This window comes from Choloepus didactylus, chromosome 17 (assembly GCF_015220235.1).
Source record: "Choloepus didactylus isolate mChoDid1 chromosome 17, mChoDid1.pri, whole genome shotgun sequence".
Lineage (NCBI taxonomy): Eukaryota > Metazoa > Chordata > Mammalia > Pilosa > Megalonychidae > Choloepus > Choloepus didactylus.
Genome location: NC_051323.1, coordinates 41,274,969 through 41,298,610, shown reverse-complemented (window position 1 = coordinate 41,298,610; position 23,642 = coordinate 41,274,969). Strand labels below are relative to the sequence as shown.

The 23,642-nt window shown below is 36.0% G+C and overlaps 1 protein-coding gene across 24 annotated transcripts in view; it reads right to left on the bottom strand.

The window, feature by feature from the left end:
- Positions 1-23,642, bottom strand: part of NRXN1 (neurexin 1) — a 1,176,176-nt gene that overhangs the window by 781,797 nt on the left and 370,737 nt on the right. The window lies entirely within an intron of this gene.

Genomic DNA, 23,642 nt, shown 5'->3' with positions numbered 1-23,642 from the left:
TGATCCCATGGGGTATAATGCTCTCCCTTGCTCTTCACATGGCTGCACTTGCTGCAGCTCTTGCTTAAAGTCCCTGCTGCAAGAAGACTTCCCTGACCTTCCTGTATCTAAACAACAACTCAGCCTAACTACCATTCATCCCACCATTTTTTTTTATTTGTTTTTTTTTTTTTCAAATCATTATTTGAAATCATCTTATTTGTTTCATTTTAAGGTCAGCATTCTCTCATGAGGAAGTGTTCTAGTTTGCCAATGCTGCTAGTTTGCAAAATACCAGAGATGGATTGGCTTTTATAAAGGGGGTTTATTTGGTTACAAAGTTACAGTCTTAAAGCCATAGTGTCCAAGGTATAAGGGGTACCTTCACTGGACAATGGGCAATGGCGTCTGGAAAATCTCTGTTAGCTGGGAAGGCACGTGGCTGGCATCTGCTCCAAGTTCTGATTTCAAAATGGCTTTCTCCCAGGATTCCTCTCTATGCTTCAGCTTCTCTCCAAAATGTCACTCTCAGTTGCTCTTGGGGCGTTTTTTCCTCTCTTGGTGCCTGCTTGCTCCCAGGTTGCGTTTTAAAATGGCGTTCTCTAAAACATTGTTCTTGGCTGTAGTAAGCTCGCTCCTTCTGTCTGACCTTTTATAGGGCTCCAGTGAACTAATCAAGGCCCACACTGAATGGGCAGGGCCACGTATCCATGGAAACTATCTAACCAGAGTTATCACTTACGGTTGGTTAGGTCACATCTCCATGGAAACACTCAAAGAATTACAATCTAATCAACACTAATACGTCTGCCCACACAAGATTGCATCAAAGATAATGGCGTTTTGGGGGGCATAATACATTCAAACTGGCACACACAGAAAGTAAGCATTGTTATTTTAACAAGTGATGGATTAGTTACTGCTATTTTTAATGAATTTATAAATACATACCAATACAGTAAATATTGATAGCTATAGCCCACATAAATAAAAGCTCCTTGGCAACCTCAATAAATTTTAGGAGTACAAAGGTGTCCTAACAAAAATTTTTTTTGAAAAACATTAGAATAGGATATTACCAACTAGGTTTCTTTATTGCTAGAAAGGAGCCAGTAGATAGGATTTTTTCCCTTCTGATTCCTTGCTTTTATCATTTATTATTTATGGAAAGATTTTTTTTTTCATCTCATCAAATCCTAAGCATCTTTTTCTGAAGGATCTTTTAAGGCCAATCTCAAGTACTGTCTTTTCCATGAAATCTACTCCATAACTCTGCTATCAAAAGGTCTCTCTCCATCTTCTGATCATTAATCACATGTATTACTCAGTGGAGACTCTATATTGCTACTTACCTGCCCAAGTAACCTGTAAATCCCCTTTGGAGTAGGAACTAATCATCTTTCACAGACAGTAAGGATGGAGCCTATAAGCACCATGCAGGGAACATAAAATTAGAGCAGGATCTAGTCCTCACTAAGTCCTCTTAACACCTAGAGGACGTGATGATAAAAATTAAATTGAAACAATAGCAATAAGTTAACTCTCCGTCTAAAAATTAAGGAATTCCAATAACACTCACACATATTATCTCTTGGGATTCACCATCTGAGGCAGGTAGATTATACCTCCTGCTCCCCAAAGATATCCATATCTTTATCCCCAGATCCTATGGATATGTTACATCACATGGCAAAAGGGACTTTGCAGATGTAATTGCAGTTACGGACCTTAAAAATAGGAAAATTATCCTGTATTACCTGGGTCAACAAAATCTAATTGCATGACCCCTTTAAAGAAAAGGACTTTCTCTGTCTGGAAGCAGGAGAGATGTGGCAGAAGGGAAAGCCAGAGAGATTAGAAGCATGAGAGGGACGTAACTTGCCATGGCTGGGGGCAGGGGCAGGGGGCACATGGAAAGCATGAGGAGTGAGGGCAGCCTCTAGGTAAAAATCAGCTCTCCAGGCTGACAGCTAGCAAGAAAACAGGGATCTCAGTCCTGCAACTGCAAGGAGCTGAATTCAGTTCACAGTCTTAACAGATATGGAAGAAGATATATTCTCAGAACTTCCATTAGGAAATGCAGCCCTACTGTCATCTTGATCTCAGTCTAAACAAAGAACCCAGCTTAGCCACACTGTACCCAGTCTTCTGACCTACAGAACTGTGAGAAAATAAAATTGTGCTGTTTCAAGCTATTTGTGGTAATTGTTAACAGCAGCAATATAGTGTCAATGATAAGTGAAATCCTAAGAGCCCTTACAGCACATGCACAATACAACCAACATCCTTTAAACTGCACACACTCCACTCTTCCCACTCACCTTACTGCCTTCCTCAGCATACAAATTATGCACACAGTAGGCATGGCATTTTGATTAAAGAGTATATAGAATTACTAACAGTCATTGTTTTTTACTTTATTTTCTTTATTTGTTCTACATGTATACTTGCCCTAGGGTTAGGACCTATTTGCAAGGTTTATGTATGACATTTTATGCTTAAACTTTTCAACCAGTGAAAAGTTAAAAGTGGGCCCCAAAAGATGTACAGATTTGAAGTGATCTAAACTGTTAATAGTATCAAATGAGATTGCTTCACCACTAGCTCCATTTGGAAAAATAACTAGAACCTGATCTCCAGTTGAGTTTCATGTAATTTAATTGTCAAAGTGATGGAGCACAACTATTTCTTTTAATATACATGAAATCAGTATTGACTTGACTGTATTCTTTTGTCAGGCTAATGATAAGTTTTCTGGACAAGATACTCTGTAACTGGTGGAGTCAAAACAAAGAAGGAAAGAAAACTTTGAGGAAAAATAAAAAGCAAAAGAAAGGATCAAATGTTCTCTACGTGTCCTAAATTTAAGTCATCTTTTTTATGCCATTAAACTCAAGGTTTCTGTGACTTGTGGCATTAATAACAGCACAAAAGTTGCAAAGTTCTTGGAATCCTTTCCAGCATAGACCATTAACTAAGTGCTAATGAAATATCAGATTTGTTCCTCCTGTGTGTCATTTTTGTAAGGCACAACTGGGAGTTAAGAAATAAAGATTGACCATATTTATCGATATTCAGTCTCTTTAGAGAAAAATGTGGGGATTAGTTTTTATTTTGATACCTAGATCAAGAGATTTCTAAAGTGCAGGGAGAAAGAACTCGAGTTCAAAAAACAAAAACAAAAAAACTCTTAAATTCTCCAAAAGATAGTGCTCTCAGTATATCAGAGAGAGAATAAAAAATCCTCATTGCATACTCTTATCTTAGAAATTGAAGATGAACCACACTAGTAATAAGCCCTTCCTCTTAATTGTGAAATATCCCCAAATTATTCATCATACCTAGCCTACTATCTTTTTTTAAAAATTGGTAACATTTCCATCATTCAAAATAAAAAAGCACAAAAAATACACAGAGAAAAGACTCTCTCCTATTCCCATCTTTTATCTGTCCAGTTTCTTGCCCATCTCCTCCAAAGGTAACTGCTGTTATTTTTTTATTCATCCAGAGTTGCTTCAATCATATACAAAACAAAGATGAATAGATTCTTATTATCTTTTTCTTTTTAACACTTCTGGTAGCATACTTTACAGACTACTCTACCCCATGATCTATTTAACATACTATCTATATCTTTCAAAGTAGTTCTGTATGGAATCCCTATAGCCCTTATAGTAGGTCTCCAAGAAAATCTAAGAGTCATGGAATACTTACCACATGTTACTTATTGTGCTGCCCAGTACATAATATACCTCATTTAATTTTCACAAGATAGCAATTCTTAGAACCATTTTATACATTAGGATATTGAGATTCAGGAAGGCTAACACTTTTGCCTATCTATATGCTACGAGTTTGGGTCTGTTTCTCCAAGTTGAAGTCTTTTTCTACAAAACCTTGTGACCTCTCATAACACTTGATCACCTATAATCATGTAATATACTCTTCCAGTTTCATACACACAAGTCATGGGATCTCAAGGGACTGAAAGTGCCTTATCCATCTTTGCCAGTTTGGATATATTATGCTCCCCAGAAAAAGCCATATTCTTTAATGCAATCTTGTGGTGGCAGATAGACTAATCTTTTTGATTAGGGGGTAACCTCTTTATTGAATATTTCCATGGAGATTTGGCCCTGCCCATTCAGTATGGGTCTTGACTGGTTTACTGGAGTCCTTTAAAAAGAGCCACACAGGCCCAGGCACTTGCTGACACTGACACTTAGAGATACTTGGAGATGCAGACAGAAGGATGTTTAGCTAAGAGATGAAGCCCAGAGTTTGCCCCAAGATATGCTAAGACAGGACCCCCAGGCACTTAAGTGAGAAATGTCCTGGAGGAAAGAACAAAGAAAACACAGTAGCTGAGAGAGGAGCTGGAACACAACCCGGGATCAACAGACAGCAGCCACGGGCCTTCCCAGGTAACAGAGGTTTTCCAGATGCCATCAGCCACCCTTCAGCAAAGGTATCATCTTGTTAATGACTTAGTTTGGACACCTTTATGGCCTTAGAAATGTAAACTTGTAACTTAATAAACCCCCTTTGTAAAAGCCAATCCATTTCTGGTATTTTGCAAAACAGGAGCTCTAGCAAACCAGAACACCTTCTATTCCATCTCCCCATTCATGTTCATATCACATAACAACACCCATGCCCCTTCAATGATTGAAATGTCTCCAGTAAGTTGTAAGCCCTTTAAAGGTGGGAGATGTGTTTTATGCTATTCTTCTCTCTTTTGTAATGTATGCTGTCAATTCCTGGCATTACAGTTTGTGTTTTTCCAGTCAGAGTTGTATACTGATTGTAGGAATCATTCACATTGAGTCCCTCATAGGACCTACCCAAGTGTTTATTCAAGATGATTTTCCATATTTTTGACAAATATTCCATATAAAATAAGCATATGCTAATAATTTGGGGATATTTAATTATGCATTAATGACCTAAAATAACAGTTATAATGCAGACTTCTTTAACTTGGTTTCCCAGAGATTATTTCACAGAAAATAAGACCTGGAGGGTATTTTGAAGCAAAAGCAATACATGGTGAAGTGAGTTCTGAAAATGCTACAGATTCTTAGAAATTTACCATGTCCATCATTATTTGTACAAAGCTCTGAGAAGCAAGTATATGTTTGTTTAACTCAACAAATATATCTGGATATTCATGAGCATCCTTTAGACAATTATCATGAAACATATTATGGAAAAAAATGTTATAAAATATGTTTGTCTTAAAGGATATTGTAGTAGAAAAAACAGTCAATTTTACTCAGCATACATGAAACACAGAAGATAAGGCATAACTGAAAAAATGACATAAAAAGTTCAGTTCTCTTTTACAAGCTCCATAAAGCTGTATAGCTCATCTTCTCAACGTAACTCAGAGAATAGAGAAAATTTTCTCTATGCCTGAAAATATATGCATAGCCTTTCTTGAACTTATAATGCTTTGGCCTTCAAAAATCAAGTTGAAAAATTAAAAACAATAATAGTCATTGTATTTCCTCTATTTTTAAAACTTTTCCTAGCCAAGAAATCATACATTGCTGTATTTAATCTGTACGATTATTTGTTCTTTTAGCTAACTCATCAGATGAGCTCACTAAAATAAAGAATTATGTTCAATGTACTTTGCTTTTTTACTGGACAGTTTTCTTATGACAACATATAATATCAAAAGTAATATTTGTTAATTGTCAGTGCTACAACTATTTCCCTAAAGTTAAAAACAATTAAACACAAGTAATTTTCAGAATTCTCTATTATCTCTGACTGAATGTTCCTATCAAAATATTGTTTCAGTTTTACTCTTTTTTTTTTTTTTCCATTAATAACAAGGTATGAACAAGAGATAACAGCTAAATCTTCAGTGGGAGAGGGGAAAAAAAAAAAAGCTTGTGGCATTCTCAGATGTTTTGCTAAAGAACTCTATTATTGCTGAGATTACTCACTTCATTTAATTGTAAATAAGGCAGATTTTTACAGCAAAGAAAAGGAATGAGAGGAGGTAAATCTTCCCAAGGACAAACAGTTAAAACTTTTTGCCCTCAGGGCAAACTACTGGGAAAAAATGCAAATGAGACTCCTAATGGAGAGGGGTAGGGGTAGGGGTAGGGGTAGGGCTAGGAAAATGGAAGCAATGCTAAAATTTACCTGACAAGAAATTAGAATATGTTTATTAGGACCAGATAATTGCTTTCTGATGGCTTCAGTCATGCATAAATGTGGAATGACTTCTGCACCAGGTAGTTCTAAATATCCATAAGGCAATTGAGAGAAGGGAATAATCTTGGTTTAAAACTTTTATTTCAGGCAGGGGGGGTTTAAAAAAAAAAAAAGGAAAGGAAAAGATCAATCAGCATCGCCTTCTACAAGGCTTGTCCACATGTTCTAATTTATTTGGGAGTGTTTCCTTTCTAGTTCATTTTGGTGATCAATGTGTGCTCACACAGCTCTGTCCAAGTAGAGAAACTCATAGAGCAACTTGAAGGACATTGTGGTACAGACCCACTCTGATAGAATACTGAGTAAGGTAAATTAGCAATTTAATTCAAATCAGACCTATGCAATGATGAGGATGGCTAACTATTGTTGAGGCTTACTATGTGTGAGGCTTTGTGCTAAGAACTCAGCATATATTACCGAGTACATACTTTAACCCTGACAATAGTCCTGTGAGATACATTGCATTAATCACATTTTACAGTGGGAAAATTGAAACAGAATGAATAAGAACGTTGCCTAAGGTCATATAGCTGGTAGGGCTATAGCCGACAGGGCTGAAGACAGGATTCAAAGCCAGAGCCCTAGATTTTAAGCTTTACTGTAGAATAAAATAAAATTGAAAACTTAATCCCAAAATAGAATATACTAGAAGGTATCTGTGGTAGTTTCGAGCTGTTATATCCCCCAGAAAAGGCCATGTTCTTTTAATCCATTCTTGTGGGTACAGACCTATTGTGGGTGGGACATTTTGATTAGATTGTTTCAATTGAGATGTAACCCAGCCCATTCAAGGTGAGTCTTAATCCTACTGGAGTCCTTTGTGAGAGGATAAAAGGCAGAGACATTTGGAGAGAGCTTAGAGAAACACCCTGGAAATGCTAAGAGGGAACCACTGATACTCAGAGAGAAAGCCATTGGAATCAGAAGCTGAAAGCAATGAAACCCAGGAGCAAAGGAGTAGCAGACACCAGCCATGTACCTTGCTGTCTGACAGAGGAGCTCCAGATGCCAGCAGCCTTTCTTCAGAGAAGATATCCTCTTGTTGATGCCTTAATTTGGACATTTTTTTGACCTTGGAATTGTAACTTGTAAGTTAAGAAATCTGCATTGTTAAAAGCCAACCCATTTCTGGTATATTGCATTTTGACAGCTTCAGCAAACCAAAACAGAATCTATGGGAGAAAACATGTAATTTATATGAATTCTGGTGGTTCTCATGGTTTCCAGTGGTCACAAACTTGGCCATGTTATAGTCATTATATAAACTGGAAATTTTATGGTTTTGGAAATGTACAAGCTGGATCAGTTTCCAGAATAAAGTTGGTAGCCAATATTAGCTTTATTATCTTCTACTGATAGAATGGTATACACTTTCTCATGTTTAATACTGAAATAAAATGTATTATAAAAGATTTCTATTAATCCAAATACAGTCTTTTAAAATTATTTCTAAAACTCTCTCTTTATAGTTCACAATCAGAATCAAGTATATTTTTTTTTTCAAATACATATTTCTCTTTCAGCAAGTTTCCTTTACAAATCTTATTTCTAAGGTAGTAGAAAATGTGTTACCTAAAAAGAAAAGCTGAAAGAAAAGAAAAAATGGACATGGAATAGATTATTAAGTCATTATGCTAGAGAGTCCTGACAAAAAATGTTTAAAAGAATGAGGTTTTTCTAAGGCAATTAATTTATAAGCTAAATAATTTAAAACTAAATTGAGAAATAATTATTTCATTTTGAAAAAAATCTCAAGGTTTTATATTAGAATATTTTATCAGTTAATAATCACTTAGATGCTTTTATCATTCCAAGATTTTTGGCCTGATTTAAAAGTATAATTTGTAGCTTTCATTTCATATTGATGTTTTTGGGCTCTATGTTTCATTTCCCCAGTGATACTCTCCTTATTATTTATTAATTAGATCTTTTTCTAAAACCTAGCACAAGGTGAATACCAATCAGAGGAATAAGGAAACATAGGTGCTTCTACTATCACAATTAATGTACCTCTTTAATAATATACAATATTATGATTTATAGCACTTTCTAATTACAAATTTTCTCAACATATTCTCACCAAAGCCTATGAGTTAGTTAAGGGAGAAATTATTATTACTCTCTTACAAATAAATAAACTGAGTTCCCAAAAGGTAGAAAGACTTTCCTAAAGTTATACAACTTGATAGTGGCTTTATTTATTTTTATTATAAAATAAATGCATCACCCTGCCAAAATTGCTGATTCTAGTATAAATCTATTCCCACTCATATCTGAATAAATAGCTACCAATTTTTTTGTTAAATTGACATTTTAACAAATGTATATGATTCTAACAGGAAATCAGAAAGGTTAATGTTTTCTCTAGCTTATTTGAATCATGGCACTAGTGGACTAAATTTTATCTCCTTATTCAGTTGGTCCAATTTTGTCAATTTCATTTAAACAAATAAATGAATTCAGTTTCATTGTTTATGGTGGATTAAATTGAATCAGACTGCTAGTATCAATAGTTATATTAAACCTATCAAAACATTTGACTCCTACAGCAGTGTGGTGAAGATTAAAAGTGTTAATACAAGAAAACACATTGCACAGTGCCTGGTACATCGTATGTGCTTTATACATAACCAAAGAAACAATTTGGTACTGAAACCAACTATATCTTGACCTTAATATTTTAATATTACTTGAAATTTCCTACCTATGCAGTTCAATTACTTTTAATTTCCCATATACAATGTTTTTCTTAAATCATTGGGTGGGGGCGGGGGGGGGGGGAGTCAGACAAGCCAGTCCTCCAAGTACAAGTTTCCCCTTCAACCTTATTTTAACATTTCCTTCTAAGTACTTCCATCCACAGGAGGTGACTGCTGGTTACCACCCTTTAGCCACAGCAGGTTGGTCCATTGCTGGTCACCTGTTCAAGGAACTGTGCTGACATAAAGTGTTCACACATAAAAGATATAAACAACCAGGAACAGTAGTAATGAAATGAACCTACTGGAGTCTCTCCTAAAAATTCCAACTACAATAAAGGAGTCAGTTGGCAGTAGAAGGAAAAGCAGAAAAGTCACATAGAGAATAGAGACAAGACAAGTAGAGTAAAGTCAATTAGCGGTAGAGTTTTAGAACGATGATCTGGAAACGCTGCCTTGGATCCTGGTCGACTTTCCAGGTGCTCAACTCCACTCCACCTCAATCTCCATTTGGCCTGACTATCGTGAGGTTCTTTCTCTTTCTTGAGGCCTGGTCACGTAACCATTTTAGGAACACTATGGATTAACTGCATGCATGAGATTACTGTCTTCCTCATTTCCTGTGATTCCTTAAAATATATTTCCATTATTGAAGTAATCTGAGTTATCTATCTTTCCTAACTAACAAAATAGTCGACTAATCCTGGGGTGCTTTTTTGCTGGGTTACCCATTCATTGCCTATTCTGCGCTTGGTAAGACTGTTAAAGCAAGAATCACTTGAGTCATGGGACACACTCTTGAGTATTTTATCCAATGGGTTAATGAATAACAATGTTAATGGCAGGGAGACTTTCTGCCTTAGCAAATGATCTTAGCTATCTGAGAAAGACAATCTTGAAAGCAATTAGAGAATTAGAGATTCTCCAATTGTTAAATGACCCTTCTGAAAACTTCATTCAAGATGAACATTGATTTTCAAAAGAAATTTTTATAGGCAATAAGGTATGTACTAGTTTATTAAAAATTTTAAATACTATTAACTATTTTAATTCATCTGAATATTTTTATATTTAACTATATTTACTGATATGAATAAATTTTATAAGAAATTTATAAAATGTTATTGTAAAATAGGTATGCTATTAATGACTGGTGCATCTATAATTTCAACTTAATGTGAAAGAAAACAATTCCAATGTTATAAGATTGAAATGGCATAATTAGAATTTTAACAAAAGAACAATGGTTATCTGTAATATTTCCCATTTCAGATTCTGTTTTTCCTTCATTATTTAACATATAGCCTCATACTTTTCCTAGTGTGATAAAATGCAAACAACCAGGGGGTGACAGTAGCTGCTTTACCTCATGACAGACATCCAATGAACTTGCCCATTGTTTAGATAGGTTTAAAATGGCAACTAATTTCTGTTGGGTATATGCAGATGTCTCTAATGTTTCCATTCACAAATCTTTCATTTTATCATCTGGGTTTTTTCTGAGGAAGGAGAAAAGGAAAATAGGTGTGTATGTATTTGCCTGGCTTAACTTTGATCTGTCTTGCTGGCTTTCATCACCTTCAAGAGAAACTGCATTTTACACTTAAGCTGTTCCACTGTGCAATGATAAGTGATGACCATCCCGTAGATTTTCACACCTGTACAAAAGACATCCAGGTGCACCTGTCTTTCGAGTCAGAACCCAGTTAGCCCCTCTCACATTTACAAATTGCTTTTGGGAGATTCAAACCTGGATGACTTCCAAGCTAGTTAAAAATAATTCTGGAAAAGTGCAGTGCTGGTTCTTCGCGGGGAGGAACGTGAGTAAAGTTCAACTGCAGCAGATTCCTTTTAGAGGGTACAGATACCCATTTCGACTTCCAAATTTTTTCCAGAAGTTATCTGTACTTTCAGCCTTCTTCTGATAAACATATTGAAAATTCAAACAGCTTTTTATCATTTCAAAACTTGAGCTCAAATTTAATCCTGCTTTCCTGATGAAGTCTAGGAAGCTGCTAGGGCATTTCCATTATATCTAGACCTGACTGCGGAACTCCTTGCCATTCTTCAGAATTCTGACAGCAACATTCATTTAGAACAATATGATAGATACAGAAGAAGCCACTGGCAATGAACCCTGGGCACTCATACAGAAGAGAATGTCCTATCTAGTTGAAAAATGTTTCCCTCTTCATTCTTTGCCTAAAGATAAAGTTTCCCATCATTCTGATTTTAGATCTTGATCAATCTCATGGCTTTTCCTGTATTATATTAGTGGTGTTTGCATTTCAATTTCAGTCCTCAGTTGTAGCTGCATAATCCCCAACCAACAATATTAAAGTTGGCTATCATTGATATATTCCCTGTTCCTGAAAATGTGGATTGCTAACTGAACATTTTACTTTTCATAAGGATCACTGATATTGTAAGAAGCAATCTACTTATCTTTGATTTATATAGGACTAGAAAACTCATTAATGTTTTAAGACTAACTTAAGAAAATTACCACAAGGGCAGTTGTTCCTAGGCTGGTAAACACTCTGGAAATTGGAACCAATATAAATGAATGAGAGTTAAAGAACTTTTGGGTTGAAAGAAATTTAGAGATTATCTTGTCTAAAGATTCCTAATCTAGTATCCTCAGTGAGAGATTGGATAAGCAGGTGTTGGTGGTTCATGAACAGTTTTCAGTATCTCCAAAAGTATCATAGAGATTGCAATTTCAGTGACTACTCATGCCAACTATAATGCCAATTTTGTTAGTTTTGGGCTGTAGTCATGCCAGCTCCATGTGGCATAGGCTGTCATATTTTTCTTATTGTCCAAGTAACTTTTTTTGTGATAAGATTGTTTAGAACCAGAGCCTATGGTTTCCCTGCCAGATCCTTGCTGGCAGGATAAAGAATTTGAAGCACCTGGGAGAAGGCAAGCTTCACAGTTTTGAGGGGATTTCTATGATCTTGAGAAGTGATCCTCAACAATAGGTAGGGCACCTAAATTACACAGAAGAAAGCCACATTTTCCCAGAGGATATGGTACTCCTGCCTAAGACAATCCCACAAATGGGATGGGAAGTTTGTGGTCATGCAGGAAGGGAAAACAAATCTGTGGTACATGTTATAAGTGGGATCTAGTTTGCTTCTCTTCATTTCCCCATTCCAGCCCTTTCACCCTTTACCCACATCTCCTTTATTTGGGACTAGTCAGTCATGTTATGAGCCAGGGTATAGATCCTAATGAGGTAGAAGAAACCCAAGGCCAGGGAAGCTAGAGTTAAAGCTACTAAGTGAGTCTCTAGTCAAAGCTGAAAGGCAGATAATATATTCAGAGTCAAGAAGACATTTCTTTGGGCTGTGACCGCTGGCCTTCACTTCTTAGTGGAACAGATATAGACATTAGAATTCCTGCTGGTTTCTAAGGGGGGTTGTCCTCTACTCTTGGTCTCCTTTAAGAGAGGCTCTCAGAGGGGTTAAGGCACTGTGTTTTACAGCACCTGCAGATGGCACCAGCTTTTTCAGTGGGAAACCACATGGGCTCATGTGTTGAGGAACAGGCCTGTCATTGGTGGATGAAATGTGATATATGCATGCATTTGTTCAACATATATTTATAGAGCACCTCTCACATGCTTGCTAGGCATTGAGATGCTACCCTGAACCATACAGAGTCTCTGTCCTCATTCTATTAGTGAAAAATATATTAAACATACAGTTAGCCAAAATTACCTACAATTATTATAAGTACAATGAAGTAGAAATTCACAGTACTATGAGAGATTATAACAGGAGGATCTAATCTTTCACTCTAGTGAGTCTTCCCAAAGGAAGTAACTTGTGAATTATGACAAAGGTGGTCATATAATGTATCATCCAAACTGGAACACTTTAGAGAAAGGGGAGAGGATTCCATTAACAGATGTCCCCAGGATACCAGGCACAGACATAGATCTGTTCACCCTAGCTATGGCCTGTAAGAATAAATCAGAAAGACCAAGAACAATTGAAATTATCCAACATTGTGTTCTCTTCTTGGAGCAGTTGTTTTTAATTGATCTTGGCAGGATTTTAGACCCACTGGTTGAGGATTGTAGTTTATCCTTAAGGAATAAGCTATTCCTTAGTTTAAGTCCAAAATGTTAAACCTTTGGCCTATATTAAATGATTTGTACATCCCTAGAAGGAAGCCACCACCTGCCATGTCAAGAGATTCCTCTAAGTTTCCAAGACTTGTCAAGAGCTCAACTGGAATAAAGGCCTTTTGGTAGATCAGTTCCTCAGCAATCTCATTCCAGAGGATATATTTTGAGTTTACACATTCCAACCATACTCTTATTGTTTAAACCATAAGAAAAGATCTAGGGACATCAGAATTGTTGGCTAGAAAATTCCTCCAGAACATGTGTAATAGCTAAACAAGACCTTCCTATGTGAAGAAAGTTTGATGAAAACCAGGAAAGCAGGTGAAGTAGTCTGCTTGCAACTATATATTGTGGGTAAAAAGAGAGCTTTCAAAGGAACTGCCAACTTGTATTACCATTGAAGGTAATTCAACTATCAGTTAAATGCCAGGAAAGAACCTCTAGAACAGATATTGTGTATTCCTGATGACTGCCAAAGGGCCTTGGTATTCTGGCAAACTGCAAAAGAAAAATTTAGAAACTCAATATCTTACTCAAATAATGTATTAACTCCAGACCCCTACAAAGAATACTTCAATTTCTTCTGCTATAAATATACACCTGATCCTCATTCATGAGGCAAACCCCCCCATGCCCCCACACACCTTCTCTGCACAGAGAACCTTTAAAACACTATTCTTTTTTTGCCTGTTCCTGAGTTTGACTTCTCTACTTTTCAGTAAGCTATTAGATGTCATTAATACTCTCTGCGATGTCAATAATTTATTCTTTGAATAAGTTTTAGACATTTAAGTTAATGCCAAATTGACATTTGTTAGCTGTTCTAGTTTGCTAATGCTGCCAGAATGCGAAACACCAGAGATGGATTGGCTTTTATAAAAGGGGTTTATTTGGTTACACAGTTACACTCTTAAGGCCATAAAGTGTCCAAGGTAACACATCAACAATCGAGTACCTTCACTGGAGGATGGCCAATGGTGTCCGGAAAACCTCTGTTAGCTGGGGAGGCATGTGGCTGGCGTCTGCTCCAAGTTCTGGTTTCAAAATGGCTTTCTCCCAGGACATTCCTCTCTAGGCTGAGTTCCTCAAAAACGTCACTCTTAGTTGCACTGGGGTATCTGTGCTGTCTCAGCTTCTCCAGAGCAAGAATCTGCTTTCAATGGCTGTCTTCAAACTGTCTCTCATCTGCAGCTCCTGTGCTTTCTTCAGTGTCCCTCTTGGCTGTAGCTCCTCTTCAAAATGTCACTCACAGCTGCACTGAGTTCCCTCTGCCTGTCAGCTCATTTATATAGCTCCACTGATCAAGGCCCACCCTGAATGGGTGGGGCCACGCCTCCATGGAAATATCTAATCAGAGTTATCACCTGCAGTTGGGTGGGGTGCATTTCCATGCAAACACTCAAAGAATTACAATCTAATCAACACTGATAACATATGCCCACACAAGATTACATCAAAGATAATGGCGTTTGGGGGACACAGTATATTCAAACTGGCACATTAGCCTAAACACACTTTGCTCATTTTTGAAGGAGTTATGAATGAACACTAAAAACCATGAAAAATAAATGGACTCAACATTTGGCTTGCCCATATTTTAAAAATTCTTAGCTGTTGAGTAGCACATAGGATACAGCTGATAAACTTCTCGCCTGAATTTCTCTTTTTGCCTCTATTCCTTTCTGGCAAGGAAAGGGCACAGTTAATTTATAAAGTTTTAATCTGGAGTTTGGGGATATGCCAAATTTCAAAATTTTTTTTCTTATTAACTTCTTTTCTGTTTATGACCATAAGAAAGATGTTAAATTACAACCAGGTGGAGTAAAACCTTAAAAACCTTCACCCACTAGGCCATTTAATGACTGCTCTGGACTTTGGGATAAAAAAACAAATGACGGCAATAGCAATAATAATAATAGTAATAACAATAATAATAATTAAAAACAAAAACAAAAACAAAAAAAACTTCCACATTGTTCCCAGGGCAGTCCAGCTTAAAGCTAAGCTCCTACACTCTCAGTTTTAACCATCCTGCATAGTGAGGTACTCATCTGACCTGCCAGGCTCTACTTAAACTGGTGGCTGTTAATTCTGCTAAGTTTACACATTGGCTAGAGTGTTTATTGAAAAGCACATTCCCAGGCCCTACCTCCAGAAGATCTGTAAAGTCTTCAAGGTTCTGCATGTTTGTTCCTCCAAGTGATTCTGAAATTGTAGCTCATGTACCACTTTGAGTATCTCTGGTGTATGTTATTACAGGTGGAGAAGGGAACTGGATTTTTCTTCATGCTTTCCGAGTTTCTCAAAACATACTACTAGGTACTCTATGTTATATTAAATAATTTGATCTTTACAGAGATATCATGTATTGAATATCATTAACTTTATTTTACAGGTTCAGAGTTTAATTAACTTGGCTGAGATCACAAAGTAAATATGGGTATCAGGTTGCAAACAAGAGGTGTCAGATTCTGAAGCCCATGATCTTTCCAATACAGCTACTCTTTGAAAGCACTAAAATGAATTGCTATTTTTCAAAAACTTTCTATCACAAGAATTTATATTTTTTAAAAAAGGTTTCAGGTTCATTAAATTTCATAAACAAAATCACTCCATCGTCAAGCTCTCATTTATCAGAGTCGGACCATAGTTCAGACTCTGAGTTACCCAGTGGTCAACTTCTCAGATAATCCAAGATCCTGGTATAATGTAGGCCAAACTGTACCCTCTGTGTATTTATATAGCCTTTCACACTTTCAAAGGGCTTTTAGATACATTATCTCATTTGATTCTTTTAACAACACTAATAGATCACACCAAATAGATGACATCTTTGTCTCCTAATAGCAGAAATCACAACAGGGTTCTCACTCTGCTTTTTAATTCAGAGGCATCAGCATCCCAGCCTTTTAAGTCTCATAAACAGAATTTATTTGAGCTGTTCCCCTTCCTTGGGAGCTGGGCAACATTATGTCCCTATATGACCTTGCAACTGCAGCCTCTATCCCAGGGGGTAGCCTCAATAAAACACATTAATAGGGGATCTGCTTGAAATGCCTTGACATTATTTTTGTCCAGGAAATATGCAATTGCAGAAAATTAGTTCTCTGATTATTCAAATTTAAACATTCCTTTTGATGAAGATGATATATTCATTTTGTTTCCCATATAAAAGTGTGGTTCCAAATCCTTTGTGCTTGTATATCTGTAGTTATATTAAATTTAAAATATTACAGTTACAACAGCTAATTTAACTCTATATCCATTTGGAAACAATCTTATTCTAATGTTATGTCTTTACACACTACAACAGAATTTTACCAGAGGCCTTCTGACAATAACATTTTACAAAATCAGCGAAGCACAGACCTGGCAAGCGAGAGGCTGCCAGAGGCTCCACGTACTGGATGTTCCAGCTACACCACTAAGTAGCCAGCTGTGGCTGATCAGCTTGACCCTGAGTTAAAGCCTGCACAGAGAGAGAAAAAAATCCTATCATCCTGCCCCTTGGAAATGCACATTGTAATTTCTCTTCTACTTCTAACTTACAAATGTGTGAGGAGAAGTTGGTAAGGAACACATACATGCTTAAATGTATTTCACAAATAAAAATAAAGATTATTCTATCACTAATTAACAACGGTGCTGGCCAAAACACATAATATCACATGTAAATTTTAAAAGCTGTGTGATCTCTTGAGGAATAGCCTGAATTGGATGACATTTATTCCTAAACTAAAATCTTATTTTGTAACATTGAACAAGAACTATTTTAGTTTATTTCAATTTCTTAACCCATAAAACAAACAGACAAAACTGATCTGAATTTGGAGGTGTAACCAGAATGAATTAGATTATTATTATTATTATCTAATAAATCAAATGCTATAAGACCTTTTGTCCTTATTAAAAAGAGATATAAGAGAAATGCTACACAGTGTACTTTTTACAGCGTATTTTTGATAACAGAAGTCTGTTATTGCCCAAATGAACCATAAATTAAATTGTTGGTGAATTTTAATTATGCCATCACATCCTGCACAATTTTCACATAAATATTGGAGAAACGGAGAGATGAGTAAGTTTTATGACTAATACAGCAAATAAGCATGCAACTTTAACTTTAAAAATTAGGAGCAAATTAGTTGAAACATTAGGGAAAGTGGTAAAACATTTGACAAAGAATAGTGTGAATTGGCATCTGTCTTCCACAATCCTGCCTGTTACCATTTCCAGTAGCTAAATTAATTTTAGTCAAGGTTAACTAACTATTCTATTGCCAGGGATGGGTCCCTTGGCTATGCAATTTGTACTTTAATCCTCTTAGAAATTGAAGGAGGCCAAATGAAATCTTTCACTTTTGGCCAGAGGGAGGAGAGAAGAAAGCCACGATTCAGACTTCAGGGTAATATATTATGGGAAATTTGTCTCTTTTCAGTGTTACAGCCCAGGAAGGTAGCCCTTTTTTGTCCCTAGCACTTAAAAGCTAGGTTGGTACATGTCCAACAGCAGGGTCATTGCCATATTTCTGCCACACAGCTCATCTTTGAAGTGAAAGGTAGTTTCCTTCCTCCATCAATTATTAGCCAAGGTAAGTGTCACAGTATATGACTACACAAGATAAAAATAGGTGAATGTTAATTAGTTTATTTTATAGCACCAACTACAATGAGGGAAAGACCTAGAGCTCATATTTAGAAATTACTAATTTCAAGGAAGAATCCAAACACACTAACTCCTAAACAGATATTTCCATACCTTCTGTTATGTGCTAAATTGTACTACCAAATATAAGTTATGATTAAGAATCCTGGGAAGCAGCCTGGACTTGTGGACTGTACGTTTTTCTGAGAGTCAAGACACCTGGCTCTACCACATATATAAGTGAGATAATGGGCAGTTCATTCTAACTCTGCTTGCTCTCACATGTCTGGTAAATGAGGACAATAATATGTGCCATGTTCATATCACAGAACTGTTACAACAATTCACTATAAGAAAGAAATGTGGAAATCACCTGAAAAAAGTTAAAAGTGCTATTTAAATATATGGTATAATGATACTGAAAGTACCTCATAACATCTCCAGAGACATTTAGATCACAGATTCACAGATGGTCTGTTTATTGGTAAAAATGAAAGATTCATGAACAAGCCATTAGTCTGTTGACAACAATTCAGAAAATGTGCATTCAACAACCTCTTCTACTGAAAAGGCGATCTCACCTTATTCAAAGGGTGTTATCCAGCCAGAAATGAATTCCTTTCCTAACATTATACAAGAAATAACATCTCATATATATGCATGTTTTGGTCATGTGATAATGACTAATCATCATCTTCTGATAAGTAAAGTGGAAGGGAGAGGCAAAAATGGGATTTAGGGTCATATTTTGTGTCTTAAATTTTCTAGGGCTGCCACAACAAAACACCTCAAAATGGATGCTTTAAAACAAAAGAAATTTATTGTCCTATAGTTCTGAAGGCTAACAGTCCAAAATGTGTAGTGAGGAGAATCCTTCCTAACCTCTGGTGGGTTGCAGGCAATTCTTAGACTTCAATCTCATCTTCAGTCATCACATGACATTCTCCCCTCAGTCTATTGTTCTGTGTCCACTTTTCCCCTTCTTGCAAGGATGTAAGTCATATTATATTAGGGCCCACCCCAATCCAGTTTGGCCTCATCTTAACTGATAACATTTTCAAAGACCCTATTTCCAAATAAGGTCAAATATAAAGGACCAGGGGAAAGGCTTGAACATGTCTTTTTGAGAGACGTAATTTGACCCATAAACTTGGATTCACATTTTGTGTTCTGACACTTTCTTAGTTGTGTGACATGGGCAAGCTTCAACCACTTGACCTTCAGTTTCTGTTACCTGTGATTGTAAGAATGTTTCCTATAGGGTTGCTGTAAAGATCAAATGGAAAAAAAAAAAAAAAAAAAACTGGATAGAAAAGTGATTTGTAAACTGGAAATTGCCTTGAAATATTGTTATTATTGTTATATTGATAGAGACTTTCATAAATATGCCATCTATTTCTGGAAATTTACTCTGGCAAGAGTATATCTCTAAACTAATTTCCAGGCATCTTTTAATACTTCCTTACACTAAACTTCTATTCTATTCAGTCTGGTGAACTCACTGTTCCCTGTCTCATGCCTTCTTGCCTTTTTGCTCACTCCACACACCAGACTCGTTCTTCCTATATCCACCCAAAATCTCTCGTTGCTTCTTTCCATTCATCCTTTAAGGCCCAACTCAACTGCCTCCTCTTCTGTGACGCTGTCCCTGACCATCAGGCTCCACGCTGCTCTCCCTTTCAATCCTACTGTTGCCTTAAGTCTTAAAATTCTTTTTGGTGCCACTCACTTGGCGTTTACCCCACATCCATTTGCACAATTATCTTTTAAAATAATGCATATACATCTCATGTCTACCATTAAGATACAAGGTGAGTTAGGAAAATGCAACTCAAACTTCTCTAGCCCCAACTTATCTTGTGAAGTACATTAGAAGCCTTAGAAACAATAGTCATAGCCTGAAGACTATTATGCAAATTGAGACTTAATCATCTATCTCATGTTACAGGGAAGCATTAGAAAAAAAAAAAAAAGTAGTATATTCCAAAATGATTTTTCAGCTGCAATTTGTGTAATGTATCATTTCAGTGTACATATTACCAGAAAAGAGAACAGTAGAAAACAACACATTTTAGAGTTTAGGAGGCCACCAGGGACTAAAACCAAACCAATTTCTGCTTATGGGAGAGAAACACTGAAAAAGCTACAAACCATAGAATGTTTGGAAGGAGTCCAACCAATATTGACTAAATGAATAGACAAATCACTGATAAAGAAGAGTAGACTTAAACAATTGGTTAAGTAATAATGGAAAAAAATAATAGAACATGGGTGAAAGATAATTACATCCCACAGTTTAAATAAATTATAACAACAAAAAAATAAATTTAATCACAGAAGCAAGTGATTCCCTATCTGAAGCTCATTAACTAAGATAACAAGAGTTTGTCACATTCCAGTTGACATAAATTGTCAACTGGAATAGATATATCTAGATCTAGATCTAAATATCTATATGTCTATGCAATATGAAAGAAATGGTTTACACAGTTACTGTATTAGATTTCAGGATCTAAATATTGTTAGCAATTAGTAAATGTCAGACATCAAGATGGACACTCTTACATATATAATTTATTTTAATCATCTCAACAGCCATATTTTGAACTCCTTAAGTAATTATGTGATTTATCATTAATTTGAAAATTAATACTGTACTATTTGTGACATCTCTCTAATATTTACTGGACATACTATTATTCTCTCACTGGCATTTATTCATTCATTCATTTATTCTAGTTAAATATTTATTAAGTAGCTAGTATGTGCCAAATATCATTCTTTGCTCTGGACATAGATCAGTGAACAAGTCAAAGTCCTTTTAAAGGATCCTTAATTTGGTGTTACACAATTCTTTGTACATAAATACACTGCCAATCAAGCTAGACTGTCAGCGTTTCAGAAGCAGTTTCCTTAATTTTATTTCTTCGCATCTCTACAGTGTCTAGCATGGTAAGTACTTAATTGAAAACTGTCATTCAATAGATATGTGTTAGTTTGTTTTTGCTTTAAGTATTGTTATTGGATTAAATGCCATTTATCCCTCTACTTAAAAAGTTCTAGAAATAATACTACCTCAAATTTTAATTATCTAGTAAGAATTTAATGGAAACTGAGCTCAAAGAGCTCACTTCTAAGGAAAGACTAATATATAGGTATTCCACACACCCCACATTCTCTTTTCCACCCATTGTGCCCCCAGTGAAACACAATTATTTATACATATTTCTAGGTAACTGTTTCTCAAAGTATTTCTTTGGATTGATGTCCAGTAGGAACAATACAACAGTTTAGTTTCCAGTGTGTGTTTTTACTATGATTTTCAAAAACCGAATGAGTAGCCTCTTTGTTATTATCTTCTCAAGACCAGACAATCAAAACCATTGCTTCAATTAATTGGGATAATACTTTTCATTTGAAAATAGAAGCTCTTGTTTTAATATTAAGTGGAAAACTCACTTAGAATTGTAGTCTACACATACATCATTCTGTTTATTTTTCTCAGATAGCCAAAATCTAGGGCAGTATTTTTGGTCCCTGATCTCCACAACTTTGGTTATTTCTTGACAGTGTTCTGCAACCTGTGCTTTGAAAAGTAGTGTAGCTTAATGGTTAAATGCATGGGTTTTTGAGCTATGATTTCAGATAAAACTGGTTTCATCTTCTTAGGACTCCTACGGGAATTACTTAAGACAATAAAAATAATGACTTGATGCAGACCCTTTCATATTGTAAAAGTTCAGCAAATGACAGATGTTTATATGTGAGTCAAAAAAAAAAAAATCTGGCAAGTTCATCTTCTTTCAGAAACATTTATCTGAAAACTTTTCTGAGACCAGACAATAAAGTATATGTGGTTATATAAATATTTTGCATGTGTGGAGGTGTGGAGGCCCAAAAAGTGGCTGAGCAATATTACTCTCAATAAATTTGGCTGTGCATTGTCACAGACACCACCAAGGCTGGTGTATGTGTGGGAAGCAGAGGGAGCAGGGCATGCCTGTAATTAATAAGAGATGGGATCATTCTGCTCTTGAAAAACAAATAGCTTACATTATCTCCTTTAATCCCCCAACACAATATAGACACTAATCCATTCATGTTACAGATAAGGAAACCAGGGTCAGATACTTTAAGTAAAATACTTAAAGTCACACAGTGATATTATTCAGGATTTGACAATGAGTCCAAAGCTGAACTCATCCAAGGGCCCTTACAAATTGCTATATCAAGAAAATGAGGGCTTGTCAGCAGAGGTTTCAAGCTCAAAAGTTTTCAGAGGCCAAGTGCTGTGTATGTGTACGAAGGTGTGTGTGTGTGTGTGTGTGTGTGTGTGTGTGTGTGTGTGAGTGAGGTGTAAACAATTCTGAGATTAGTAAACTATGGAAAATAGCACAGTAACCTAACAAAAGACACTGGAATACTAAGTTCTCCCTTCATTCCTTTCTTTCTTCCTCTTTCTTCCTTTCATTCCTACTTTATTCTTCTTTATCACTAAGCTGATTAAACAAAACAGATCATTTCTAACCCCTGCTTTACAATGTCTTGCAAGAATATTATAAATATAAAAATCCTACAGCTTACACTATTGTGCCTGTATTGAAGAATATTCAAAAGATTGGCAATTAGAGACTTGCTCAAGTTATGTTTGTTTATATTATCTCATCTCGTCTTATTTTATGTCATTTGTATTGTTTATATTATTTTGTTGGCTTAACTCTAGTTTATGAACCCTAACAATAGACAGAATGTGGGTTAAAAGAACGTGGCTTGGTTTAGTATAAGCATATTCAAGCAAAGGAGAACATTTTAAAAAATATTTTTTTTCTACTTTAAAATAAATTCATTATTTAAAATAATATTTATTTGGGGTCTTTTTGGCTGCGGCTATTAGCATGCAGGTTTTACAGAAATTGCATGTAAATGAAATATCTGTCTTTACATCCCTAATCTTGAAAGCATTCCTTAAGCCAACTTTGCTTCTTTAAATTCTTTCTACATTTCAAGATTCTGTTTAAATGCAGTGGCCTTTGCTGAGGTCTCCCCATCATCCCCAAAGAATTGCTTGGGACAACAGAGTAAGGAGAGGCTGAATGAAGCTATCAGCTTTGCTCACAGTAGCCTTCGGTCTCTCCTATGAATAAATACAGGCACATATTTAAAGAACAAATTGTAAAAGCATTAAATCATTAATCTGCTGAGGTGCCAAATTCTTAGCCTGCACAGGATGCCTAGATATTTGGCTCATGTCCTTGCTGCAAGTTTGTTGAGCATGTGATTTGATTTTTGGATCATAAAATGCAGTTTCTGTATGACTGATACACAGATGCATGTATTATTAACTCTTTAAAAAAATTTTTTTTTAAACCCAACTGGAATTTTGGGAGAAATTATAATGGGAAACTTGAATTCAAAAAACTCCCACAAACTTTACAGAAGAGAATATGTGTAAACAGGTTCCAGCATACCTCTTCCCGACACTCCCTCTCACCAATCTAAGCTACACATCAGCTACATTTAAAAAGGTAGGCTTAGGACTTCCAGTTAATTGGAGCTCTTTATCTGTGTCTATACATCAGTAAGCAAACCAAACAGCTATGAAACCTTAAGGAACTCCTCACTCACATTAGCTGTTTATTTTATGCAGTATTGTGCCCGTGAAGGGTAGGGGCGAGAAGCAGTAGACCTTCCTACTAACATCAAAGAGCTGATATATTTCTTTCATGGGACTTGGAGCTTTCAGGAGGACAAAGGATCCATGTTCAGCAACAATAAAGCACTCATCACAGATTCCCTGGGATCTTCTGCATGTCCAAAAACAGGCCCAAACACACATTAGGGTCCTCACCAAAGAGACTCTGTTCCTGTTCCTGAGTCTTTGAATACACGACAATAATTACAGTTCAAGAAAACACTAGAGAACAGAAGAAAAGCTCCTAGGTGCCACATAG